Below are 13,181 nucleotides of genomic sequence, written 5' to 3'. Positions count from 1 at the left end.
ATCAACTTCCGGTTGTTGCTTTGTTCCCTTCCGGGTTATATGCTTGGTCCGAGTCTGTTCTCTTAAAGTGTCACGGATTAAAAACCCTGTCATGGGCAAGCACAGGAAGTAATTCTGTTGAAACTTTGCTTAGTCACCAAACAGAAGTGTTAGTTGTTGTTTTCTGCCATAAGTCCTAGCTTGGCTGTGGTTCTCCACTCTGGCAAATATGAAATGCTGGGTACAAATCTAGAAAGCCATGAACATGGAACTGTTGGCTGTGGTGCTCAGTTGTTTAGTATTTAATCCTAACAGCACAGGTCTTTCAGAAGTGGCTTATAAAAAATTGATTTTATAATGGAAACCTCCAGAAAGAATACAAAAATCATTCTAAACACAAGATATTCTAGAGATTATTTTTCTACGTGAGGACTCAAAGCAGCCCGAGTGTGGCTGACCTCCTGCTCGCCCTTGCCGGGATGCTGGCGGCCTCATAAGTGGCTGACGTGGCCTGCTGCTGAAGGGTTAAACCTATTGGCACGAGTGTCATAGCCCTGCCTAACAGTCCCTTAAGCAAGCCACAAATCTTCCTCGCTCTGCATGACAGTTAATGAACTGTAAAAGTCTTGCACCAATATTTCTACTTCATCTGCAAGCTTGAAGAAGCCAAGTTTGTTTTTCACCCTCAATGAGGACCAACAGCAGTTCTTAGGCAGACAAGGATAATTTGTTTGCTTGGATCTCTTTTTTAGTTTAGAGGACAACTTCTGAGTTCAGGAATTTGATTCAGGAAAGCATGGGCTTGTAATGATTCTTGGAATGTTTTAAGTGCCTGGATGTGTTTTACTGGCCTAACAGTGTTACAAGTTCTTCTAACTAACTCTATGAACTTCAGTAAGCTGCTTACTCTCTCTGGGCTTATTTCCTCATTCATAAAATGAGGGTTGAAATACTTGGTGCTACCACCTCACAAAATTCCATAGAAAATCAAATGAGATGACTACTGCGTTATTTTACAGAGAATTTAAAATGAGATGATTAAACATATTAATTTTCAATCTTTAAATCACATTTATCATTTTACAAGATATATATATATATATGCATGTGCACATTTATATTTTTGTATTTTTAGTTTTTATTTTAAAATATTTCAAGTAATGTGGAAAAGTCTAAAGAAGAGTTTAATGGACACACATAGATTTAACAATTTTTAATATTTTGGCCTACTTAACTCCATATTACATACATACATACACACTGTTTTTCTTGAAAGCAGGAATATTAATGTTATATTAATGATAAGAATCTGAGAGAAAGAGAAAGAGAGAAAGAAGCCTCCCATCCACTGGTTCACTCCCTAACCAGCTGCAATGGCCTGAAATGAGCCGACCTGAAGCCAAGAGCCAGGAGCTTCTTCTAGGTCTCCCATGTAGATGCAGGGACTCAAGTACCCAGGCCATCTTCTACTGCTTTCCCAGGCCATAGCAGAGAGTTGGATCAAAAGTGGAGTAATCAGGACTTGAACCATCACCCGTATGGGATTTCGGCACTTTAGGCAGTGGCTTTACCTGCTACACCACAATGCCGAGCCTGGAAAGAAAGGTTTATGGTTATATAAGGTATAAATTCAATAAAGATAATATTTATATATATGTCAAATAACATGGCATCCAAATAGTTTTATACATATATAAAGTAATTTTATACATGTTATACATAACATGAATATATATAATATACATAAAAATACTTCCACTTATGAGAGAAAGCATATGGAATTTGCTTTTCTATGTCTGGCTTATTTCACTTAGCATAATGATCTTCAGTTTCACCCATTTTGTTGCAAGCACATTTCATCCCTTTTTACAGATGAGTAATATTCCATCATTTACTATATTTTCTTTGTCCAGTCATCAGTTGATGGACATCTAGGTTTATTCTCTATTTTTGTTTTTATGAATTGGGATGCAGTAAACATGGGAGTGGAGGAATCTCTTTCATATGCTGACTTCATTCTTTGGGTATATTCCCAGAAGCAGGAGCGTTGGGTCATATGATAGAGATGTTTTTAGTTTTCTGATGAATCTCTATACTGTTTTCCATAAAGGTTTTACAAAAAAATGTCTGGGAAGGAGATTCAGTGTCTTTTTTTTTTTCCTGGCTGATCTCTTCCTGGCAGCTTAGCCTCTTGAGCTGAGTGTGGTCTCTCCAAATCCCGGGCCCACAGACACCACCTCTCAGGCTGGGCACCACACAGGCGGGTGCTGCACCATCCAAATGTGAGCATGGAGCATCGTCCCTCAGGGCAGCGAGATCTCAGCGGGAACCTTTGTTTGTTGATACAGCAGTCTTTGATTCTATAACTTGGCCACCTACTCTGAGGAACTTTAAGCCATTCACAGTGCTTTAAAATTATAAGATGTTATCACCACTAGTAATGATTTTGGTTGGTCAAGACTGTGTCTCCTTATCAAGGACTGTGTCTGCACCACAGTGGCAACTGATAGGCCCTTGGTTACTAATGAATACATGAGGGAACAAAGGGGATGAATCTATGAACTGCTCTCAGGGACCACAGCCTGCTACAGGTTACAGTTTGCCTGAGGTCTGGTCTCTCTTGGCCAATCTTGAGTTTGCATCCTGGGAGGATGGGTGAGGCTACTGTAGGACAATAAATGGAGGAGGAGGTGAACAATGTCGTGAAGTTTGCTGGCCCTGAGTGGAGCCTGGAATTCAGCTAGGTTAGAGGTTACTCAGTAATGCCTTGGTGAATGATTCTCTGTTGTAGACAAAGCTCACCTAGTCAGCTGGCTTTACCTAGTGCTCCTTTGTACTGCCTTCTCCCCATCAGTTGCTGTGTGCCCAGGGAATACCAATTAATCTTCATATTGATCTCAGCAAAAGTGCAATCTGAAAGGGAATTGTGTTGGCTGCAAAGTCACAAACGGCATTAAGAATCCAAATATCGATGACTTGTAGGTGATCCTACTTCGGATCCTTTGTGCCAGGGCACACCCCAGCTCGCCTCCCTGGCATGAGTCACCCGCATGACAACTGAAGTCCTGGGGGAGGGACCAGGATGGTCTCCTTAGTGGACCCCAAGACAAAGCACATTTTATAGGACTACCCTCTTCTATCTGGATCTCCCCTCTTTGCATTCCAATCTTCCCCAGTCCTTTCTGATCCTAGGGGAGGATTCTTCAGAGTGTGGAGAGGATGAGCAATTCTCACTTCAAGGATAAGACCACATTAGGGTTTTGATAGACCTTGTGCGCTAAAAGTATACTCTGTGATGGACGATATTATTGCTCCCAAGTTTTTGTTTTCTCTTGCCCTATCAAAGGATCCATGGAAAAATGGCATTAAGATAATGTGCATTTTCCATGAACTTTTTGAAGTCCCCTCATATGTGCTTACCCATGGCCATGTGAACTGTATTTCTCTTATGGGAGCAGTTTATGTCCCCTCTTGCTTGGCCAACAGAACGTGAGCAGGAGTATCATTTGCCTTGTGTGATCCCACCAATTCTCCTGCTCTTTCTCTTCTTCCTAGGTATGGCATGTCCCAAGTAAGGCCTGCCCCTTCAGCCTGGATCCCAGAAAGCGAAAACATGGTGAGCAGACTGATTATGATAAGCCACTAGAATTTTGGGTGGTTCTTATTGAATAAAATTGATATTCCCAAGTATAATATAAAATATTCTAAATATTAGGAATGCCTCCCAACAGTAATTTTGCCTCATAATATTAATTCATGCTTTATTGGGAATCATTTAATATGAATTCATTTCCAAAATTTGTTTCTTCATTTTGTTACAGCCTCCTGGTTGGGGATATTCCAAACTTGAGGTTAGGCTCTCTCTTGGGCAATATTGAAGATGCATGGTTATAAATAGAAGGAACTCTTCCCTGAAGTCAGGATATCCAGTGGCTTTCACATGAATCTGGCGTGTGTGATTTTCAGCAAGTAATAAAACCTGTTATTCAGGTGCTTCATTTCTTAAAAGCAGTAGCTTAAACCATATAACTCCAGGTTTGATTTGTCTACAAAATGAATCAGATTTGGAGGACCAACGCATAATACTCCATTTCCCTACCTATTATATTAGAACCACATTCAGAAATTACATGAGCGGTTTTCAAACAGTTCATGGGAAATGCCCATTTGTGAAAAACACTATGTATAAATTATGGATTTTTAAAATTAAAATTAGCTTTTCTTTTAATGCTTCTTTTCCTGAACTTTTTGAAGTCCCATTCTCGATGATGGAGATCAAATTGGTTGTCTTGGGACAAAAGCTCTATGGAGACTCCACCTGCAACTAAAGGACCTGCTCACCTTCCTCTGAATTCACTTTCCCTCTGCTAACTGTGGGCCTGCTCTCACCTCATGGACAGAGCAGGAAAGCATGGGTGCTGCCCGCAGACCAGAACTACAGTGAATACAAAGGCTTGTATTTACTGTTGTTTAGCCCAAGATAAAAATGTGCTTAGAATTGAAACACTTTTTCCTCACCCAAGATGCACCTGCTGTCATTCTAGTTTATAAATCTAACCTAAACCCTTTCTGTACTTCATTACTATACATGGGAATTTGGGGAGGAATTTTCAATCTTGGCCATGCTTTAGAACTAGCTTGCAAGCTTTACAACTCCCCATATCTAGAGTACTCCAAAACCAATTAATCAATTAAATCAGTGTCTCTGGGTTTGGTCTGAGGCATCAGTACTGTTCCCCATGTCCACAGGTTCCAAAGTCAAGTCAAGGCTGAGAACCATTGGGTCAGAAGAAACACCTTGGAAATAACAATCATTGTCATTGTTTGCTAAGGTCAAATGAGTTAGCCTTTCACATAATAAAGCCAGACTTTTTATTTCATGAAAAATAGGTAGAATGTAAAATGTTGGTGGTGACTGAGTGGAGATGTCTACTGAAGGGAACTAATAGTTGCAAACACTTAAATGGGTGAACCTGCATCCTAATCACTTTACATATACAATCACATTTTCACAGATGACCATGTTTGTCTCAACAGTCCTGTGTGTAAGCATTTTCAATAACCACTTACAGAAGAGGAAATTGAGCACAGGTTTGGAGTTAAGTTACTTCACGAAGAACCAGTTCACTAAGAAGTGAAAAACTGGGATTTGAACTCCTGGGTCTCTAACAAATGATGTGCTCCTTTCCATGAATCTCTGGACAGCAAGACAAGACTGATTGCAGCAGCTAGTTGCAACTTAAATAGTGAACCTTAACACATGTGCCCCACAAACCCTTGTCTCTGTCAACTAGATTTTGTTCCCTGAAGCCAGAAAGTATGGGAAGCATAGCTCAACCAGAAACCCGGGAAGAAAAGAAAAGCCACTGATAATCAGTAAAAGCCTAAGGCTGAAGCACTTGTAAGATATCTGAAATCAGGGGACATAGGAGGATTTAATTTGATAAGAGCCCAAGGAAGGGGTGAGTGGTGTGTCTAATCAGTAAAGGCCAAAGAAGAGAGGACTCCAATGGGAAAATGGGAAAGGGGGAGTTGCAAGCCAGCTATGCAGAAGTATCTGCATTTACAGAACACTTCAGCAGTGTATAGTTCAACTCTTCCTGAGGGAGGAGCAGGGGCAGTAGTATCAGGAACGGGGAGGGGTAGGCAGGAGTAGTAGTATCTGGAGTAGAGATGGGATAGGCAGGGGTGGTAGCCTCTGGGAAAGGCAGTCTCCATAGTCCTTTGGGAGCTTCCAAGGAGCACTATTGGGCAGTGAGGAGGAGCTGAGTGAGGAGGAGCTCCCTGCAGACATCTGCCTCTCAGAGTGGCCACTCCTCACTGCCCACCCCCAGGGAGATCAGTACCCAGAGCTGCATAGTTGCACAGAACGCACATCCAGCATGCTGTAGGTCTGGGTGGGGCCAGGACTTTCCATTCCTTTCCAATCCAGGTGATATTCATGATGCTGGTTGGAGAGCCACTGAGCTGGAGACACCCCTGTGCGGTGGTGAGGAGGGGTCTAATGTTTGGGATGTGCTCAGGAAAAAGCTGTTACTGGCCAGCCCAGCTTCTGTGCCTCTTTTGAGCTTGATAGGAGTGGGGCTTCTCTGACTCCAGCCAGCCTCCTGCCCCAGGGCAGCTGTGACTCCCCGAGCCATTGGAGTCTCTATGTCATCGTGTGCATTAGCAGTGTTAAGGGGCCTCCTTTCTACTGCAGTCTCCTGTTCCCTTACAGAGTAGGAGGAAGGCCTTTAGCAGGACTCAGCCCCGTGCTTCCACAAAGGGCTTGACCCCTGCAGCCACAGGTCACTGCTGTCACCGGCTCAGGCGGATTCCCTTACCAGGCTGCCTTCTCTGTGGGTTGTGGTTCAGGGGCCAGCACTTCCTTCCAAGCAGAATTTTACCCTGAACATAGGCCGTGCGCTTCAGCTCCTAAGCCTCTTCCACAGGCTGCCCTCCCCACACCCATGTTTGGAAGGATTACATACATGAAACCCCAAGGCTGCCTCCAGCGCCTCCGAGTTCCCCCAGGCACAAAGGCAGGTGACCCCAGCTGGCAACAGTAAAGCCTCAAGTGTGCCTCAACTGTTTTGTGTTGCTTTTCTCTGGCTCCCTTTTTACCTCAGTGTCCTCAACTGGAAAAGACACTTGCTTGGTTTTTTAATGCACAAAGGGACTATAATGATGCTCACTTAGGCGGCTGCTAGTTAAGAATCATGTTACATTATTGTTCCCCTTGCTGTATCACACACACAACACCCCTGTGTCATGGGGTTTGAAAGAGGACGGGGAGCTTGAAGAGGGTAGCCTCAAATGGGAGAGGTGGAATGGCAAATCTGCAGTCTCACTCATGATGGAATTCCCAACGTGTGGCCTATTGTCCAGTGTTCTCTGCATTTCGGATGTGATTAACACAGACAACCTGAAATTAAGACAAAGAAAGAAACAACAGAAGGGTGTATCATCTGCCTCTTCCAGTGTGGAATTGATGACTTGTGCCAATGTTGCATAAGCCTCCAAATGTTTAGGAACAAGAGGTATGAGGATGGGTGAGGCCAGGCTGCTCTACAGAGCCGCAGCCACACCTCTGATGTTCAAGGACTGCCCATGTAGGAGCAGGTGTTTGCTTCCAGCTGGGTTTTTCGCCCTTTTCCCATACAGAGAAATAAAATGATGCATATAATGGGCTCAATTCTCCACAAGGCAGTAAACACCTAAGTGCTATTCTAGCTCTATCATGTCAGTAAGAAAAGCATCAGTAGCTCCACTTTCAGCAGCCAAAGCAGAGTTTTGGAGAGGTTGGGAAACTTAATCAAGTGCATAGATAGTGAGTTGCATGGGCCTGGATGGTATAGAGCCCTTTGCTGCTGTTCCTGTTGCCTTATGTGTCCCTCAATCTGTCTTCCTTTTCCTAACTGGCTCCAGGTTCTTTAAACTGTCCTGTCTTCTCTCAGAATTCCCCAAATCCAATTTTCCTGCTCACTGCTTCTTCGTCTTCTTGGGGCTATCACTGTGAATTGAAAATCAGTGTTGTTCATGCCTGCCTCTTTAGTGGTGATATGCAGGCATGTAAAGAATGACCTGGGGAATACAGCCCCAGAGAGGAGAGGAGAGGAGAGGAGAGGAGAGGAGAGGAGAGGAGAGGAGAGGAGAGGAGAGGAGAGGAGAGGGGAGGGGAGGGGAGGGGAAGAGAGGAGAGGGGAAGGCTTGTAGAGCAGAGTCCCCCTGGGCCAAGAAACTCCTCCTCTAGCAGACTGCGCAAGGAGAAAGAGTTGCAACATTGCAGGGAAACTTTTTTTTAAAATTTATTTATTTGAAAATCAGAGTTACATAGAGAGAGAAGGAGAGGCAGAAAGAGAGAGAGACAGAGAGAGAGGGAGGGAGGGAGGTCTTCCATCTGCTGGTTCACTCCTCAATTGGCTGCAATGGCTGGAGCTGTGCCGATCCAAAGCCAGGAGCCAGGAGCTTCTTCTGGGTCTCCCATGCAGGTACAGGGCCTCAAAGACTTGGGCCATCTTCCACTGCTATCCCAAGCCACAGCAGAGAGCTGGATCAGAAGTGCAGCAGCCAGGGGGGTCTTGAACTGGTGCCCATATGGGATGCCAGCACTGCAAGCCAGGGCTTCACCCACCATGCTACAGGGCCAGCCCCACCAGTGTTTTGACAATGTTTTGTTTCAAGACTGGCTTTTGCAGGTTCCTTGCCACACTCCATGGAAGGGAGGCCCTGGGCTGAGATTTCCAAATCCTGCTGTTTCCTCAGTGTTACACCCTCTGAGGGAACAAGACCATGCAGCTTCTCTCATAGAACCTATCAAGAGACTTGGAGGAGGTTTTTTTGTTTGTTTGTTTATTTGTTTTTCTCATAAGCAAGATGAAGTACAAGCTTGCCAGACAATTCCAGGAGGAGAAGCAGTATACCCAGATGATTAATGACTTACTTGTTAATAATGAACTTCTTTTCTTAAATATAGCTTTTTGAATAAAAAATTCTAAAATGTATTAAATATTTCACTGTCTCTAGAGGACACTAAACGTAAATGGATTTTTTTAGGTCCATCTATGGATCAGAATCCTCCTATAGCCACCAATAGGCTGTCTCTGAACCTGGGGGTGCTTCAAGGAAGGATGATGGTTCAAGGATCAGGAATCTTCTCTGTGTTGACTCAAGGCTATGAAGAAGTATCATTTGGCTCTTGCGTCAGTGTTTTGTAGTTTTTTTGTCTTTTCTTGTTGGGCATGCTCTGTGCTGTGTATAGCTACATCTTTTCTTCTTTTTTTCTATCTTTTTTTTTTTTTTTTTTTTGACAGGCAGAGTTAGACCGTGAGAGAGAGAGAGACAGAGAGAATGGTCTTCCTTTCTGTTGGTTCACCTCCCAAATGGCCGCCATGGCTGGTGCGCTGCACTGATCCCAAGCCAGGAGCCAGGTGCTTTTCCTGGTCTCCCATGTGGGTGCAGGAGCCCAAGCACTTGGCCATCTTCCACTGCCCTCCTGGGCCACAGCAGAGAGCTGGCCTGGAAGAGGGGCAACCGGGACAGAATCCGGCGCCCCGACCGGGACTAGAACCTGGTGTGCCGGCGCCGCTAGGTGGAACATTAGCCTATTGAACCATGGTGCTGGCGCCCTAAAACTCTTAAAAAAAAAAAGTTGTGAAATAGAGCAGACGGAGGATTAGCCAAGTGAGCCATGGCACCAGCCTGTGTATAGCTACATCAATCAACAACAATACATGTTACAAACTTTAGTGACAAATTATTTTTAGAAAAATATTTTCTTGTTGAAAATTTTCATGAGTTTTATGACTTTTCTTTAAGCAGTTACCACCATAGACGCCATCTGAAAAAATGTTTAGAGACCATGTTTGGTGATGGTGTAAATTTTAAATTGCTTTTCTTTTGGTATAAACAAGTGGGGGCTGCTATTTTCTTCAAATTGTACTAGGGTTCAATGCCAGTAATTGATTCTGTAATGAGTCCTTCTAGAGGCAATATAAGTGAGCATTCCTACATATGGATTTAATTGGAATTTAATAAGACAGTGTGTACCAAGTAAAAGCAATGTGATCCTAAAAGCATATTTACTGAAGATTAACCACCATGGAGATACAAATCTATTATGTAGAATCCTCAATAAATATTTTTAGAACATTAAATCATGTGTAAATATGGTGTATTGCTTCAAGCAAATCTAGATCTTCAGTTTCATTTGTTATTCTTCCTCCTAAATAAACAGAGTAGTTTACTATAACTAAATTCATTTTCATCTTCTCAATTCGTTCAGCAAATTTTAGGGTCAGGGAAAAATTCTCAATTTAATGTAAAGCAAACTTTCTCAGCCAGTAAGTCTATGGAAGGACATGGGAATCTGCAATTTTGACAAATTTCTGGGTGGCAGTGTTGGTCTTAGGCTACACTATGAGAAACACTGATGGGTTTAAGATTAAAGGCAGACTTTGGTTACCTGTGCCCTAATGTAATGTCTGATCTTAACCAAACTCTGACATAATAGTTAAAAGATTGCCTTTGTCACACTGTCCCCATTGAGAAGTCTGAGTTATTTTTTTATTTATAAAAAGGGAACAAACTTCATGTATTTCATATATACAGTTTTAAGAGCATAATGATACTTCTTACCCCACTCTGCCTCCCTCCCTCCCTCCCACCTTCCCTCCTTTTCTTTCTTTCCTTTTAATTTTTACAATGACATACTTTTAATTTTCTTATAATCACAAGCTTAATCTTCCGCTAAATACAGAATTCAACCTTCCCTTCAATCTGATGTAGTTCTGTGATGGCTTACTCAATATAATACAAAAGTCATGTTTTCCCTGGATTGGCAACTTCTATCTCCTCCCTTTGTCCCCCCAGCATTGAGATGCTCATGGAGAAGAATTAGGGCCACTAATAAGATAGCCTTGGCTGAGGTCCCAGGCAATAAGTACCATCATTAAAGACAAAAATATTGACCATTCTGGAAGTCAAGTTGCACCGACTTGCACAACATGGAGCAGACAAGCCATTCCTGCAGAGCCCTGCCCAAATTGCAACCATATTAATAACATTGACTAGTGTCTGCTAATACTAATTGATAGAATTAAAAAGGAGAGAATGATCCAACATGGGAAGTGGGTTACACAGCAGACTCATAGGATGGTAGATGTCCTAAACAGCACTCTGGCCTCAGAATCAGCCCTTAAGTCATTCAGATCTGCCTAAAATCCCATGAGAGTATTTCAGGCATGGAAAGCCAAGACACTCTGGCAAAAACAAAAAACAAACAACAACAACAAAAAAACAAAAACCAAACCTAAATGAAAGATATCTATGAGTGAGATCCCAGCAGAAAGAACAGGCCATCAAAGAAGGAGGTACCTTTCTCTGAAGGGAGGAGAGAACTTCCACTTGACTATAACCTTGTCTAAATAAGATCGGAGTTGGCGAACTCAAAAGGCTTCCATAGCCTTGGCAGCTCATGACAAGAGCCTAGGGTGATTACTGATGCCATAAACAAGAGTGTCAATTTGTTAAGTCAACAACAGGAGTCACTGTGCACTTACTTCTCATGTAGGATCTTTGTCCTTAGTGTGCTGTACATTGAGATTTAATGCTATAACTAGTACTCAAACAGTACTTTACACTTTGTGTTTCTGTGTGGGTGCAAACTGTTGAAATCTTTACTTAGTATATACTAAATTGATCTTCTGTATATAAAGATAATTGAAAATGAATCTTGATGAAGAATGGGATGGGAGAGGAAGTGGGAGATGGGATGGTTGCAGGTGGGAGGGTGGTTATGGGGGGAAAAAGCCTCTCTAACCCAAATGTTGTACTTTGGAAATTTATATTTATTAAATAAAAGTTAAAAATAAATAACATTGCTGTTGCTCTAAACTATTTTGGAATGGTTTATTTCATAGCAATCAATAACTAAAATTTACCTAGCTATAAGTCTTTAAACATGATCCAGACATAGATTTTAGTTTTTCTCCTTCAAGAAATGTGTTATAAAATCAAAAGGAAAATGTCAGCTTGTCTCTCTGCTGTGGCCAGGGAGTGCAGTGGAGGATGGCCCAAGTACTTGGGCCGTGCACCCCATGGGAGACCAGGATAAGTACCTGGCTCCTGCCAACGGATCAGCACAGTGCGCTGGCCACAGTGTGCCGGCCGCGGCGGCCATTGGAGGGTGAACCAACGGCAAAGGAAGACCTTTCTCTCTGTCTCTCTCTCTCACTGTCCACTCTGCCTGTCAAAAAAAAAAAAATGTCAGCTTGTAAGTCATGAATGCGAAAAATTTTTTTTTCAGAATTTGATGCTTCTAGTCCTCACAAGAAGACTGACTTTCTATGGGACAAAATAAGAATTGTCAATGAGGACATCATTTCAAGCTTTTGGGAAAGCCCTTCAATCCCTTAACATATGACCCTGGGTTTCAATGATGTCTGCATTTCCGTAATTATAACAATTCTTTTGCTTTTATTAAGGAGGCTGCTGTTAAAATTCGAAGGACAAAGGATGATGTAACACTTTACTATTTAGTGGCCATTCATAGCTTAATATCAGGACTTAATTTATTCTTAAGAATGGGCATGTCCAGTTTCTTTACAGTAGACAGAGGTGGTGCTGGTCAGAAATTTGTGTACATACATCATTTGTGTAGGAATTTTTATTGTCTTAGTATAGAAGCAGAGCTATTGTTCTCACATCTCTAATAGATCCCATTCCTTGAAGATGCAATGAAAATCAAAGCAATTTACTCATGGACCCTGGGTCACACTTGGAAGATTTATATTACTGATCAAGAAATGTATACATGACTTTTACAATGTATACATATAAACATGAAGCAATTATCATTTATGTGAATACAGTATAGATTGTATTTGATATTTAACATTTGGTCAGATAGTCAATATTATGTCAGTTTCAAAGTGACCTTAGATGCCCAATTCATGAAAATAATATATCACTGTGCTTTGTACTATGGTCCTACTGTATTTTCATTGCAATCATCGAGAAGCAAAGCAGTATTCTTATAAAAAGGGATGTTCAACTGAACTCAGCAACTTCCTGCCCGGAATGCCTATTGTGTGCTAGATAGTCTGCTGTGCACTGCAAGGGGTTGAAAGATCTCAGTGAAGTCTGGTTGGTGAAAGGAAAATAGAATAAAAATGACATCAACCCCAGATGGACTCTGCCAACATCAGAAAAAAAGTGCAAAGTTTTTCAAAGGTTTTCAAAGAAAAAAATGCTAAAGTGTAGCATTCGAGTGATAGAGAAGACGCCTTAAAGGATTCAATGCAACTATAAATACAAACTGCCACATACTGATATAGCGGATTGCATGTCATGAAACAGTTTTATGTGTTATATCTTATTTGACTCTTGCAATACAGAGGGTGGGGATTCTCAAAGCATATCCCCTAAACCAGCAGCATCAGTATCTCCCAGGGCTTTACTAGATATGCAGATTCTCAGGTCCCACCTCAGACTTACTTCATCAGCAACTCTAGCAGTGGGGTTCGCCAGAAATCTGTATTTTAACAATTTCTTCTCTTGATTCTGATGCCTGTGAAAGCTTGAGAACCACTGGTATAGGGCAAATGATATTCTTCTGAATTTATATATTATAAGATTAAGAAACAGAGAAGTTAGATCTTGCCAAATTTCTAAGACTACAGCAGGAACTCAAATTCCAAAGGTAGGTTATTGTAGGCTCACTG

At 42.0% G+C, this 13,181-nt stretch overlaps 1 long non-coding RNA gene across 6 annotated transcripts in view; it reads left to right on the top strand.

Moving 5' to 3' along the window:
• Positions 1 to 3,595, top strand: part of LOC149123714 (uncharacterized) — an 85,884-nt gene extending 82,289 nt beyond the window's left edge. For all 6 annotated transcript variants that reach the window (XR_016214021.1, XR_016214017.1, XR_016214022.1 and 3 more), the window contains one exon: positions 3,535 to 3,595. This is a non-coding gene — a long non-coding RNA (uncharacterized LOC149123714). The remainder of the gene's footprint in view (positions 1 to 3,534) is intronic.
• The last annotated feature ends 9,586 nt before the right edge of the window (positions 3,596 to 13,181 follow it).

Source organism: Oryctolagus cuniculus, chromosome 10, assembly GCF_051225735.1.
Source record: "Oryctolagus cuniculus isolate XC-2025 breed Fujian yellow rabbit chromosome 10, ASM5122573v1, whole genome shotgun sequence".
Taxonomy (NCBI): Eukaryota; Metazoa; Chordata; class Mammalia; order Lagomorpha; family Leporidae; genus Oryctolagus; species Oryctolagus cuniculus.
The sequence above is the reverse complement of the archived record's forward strand: the minus strand, read 5'-3'. Positions and strand labels throughout refer to the sequence as shown.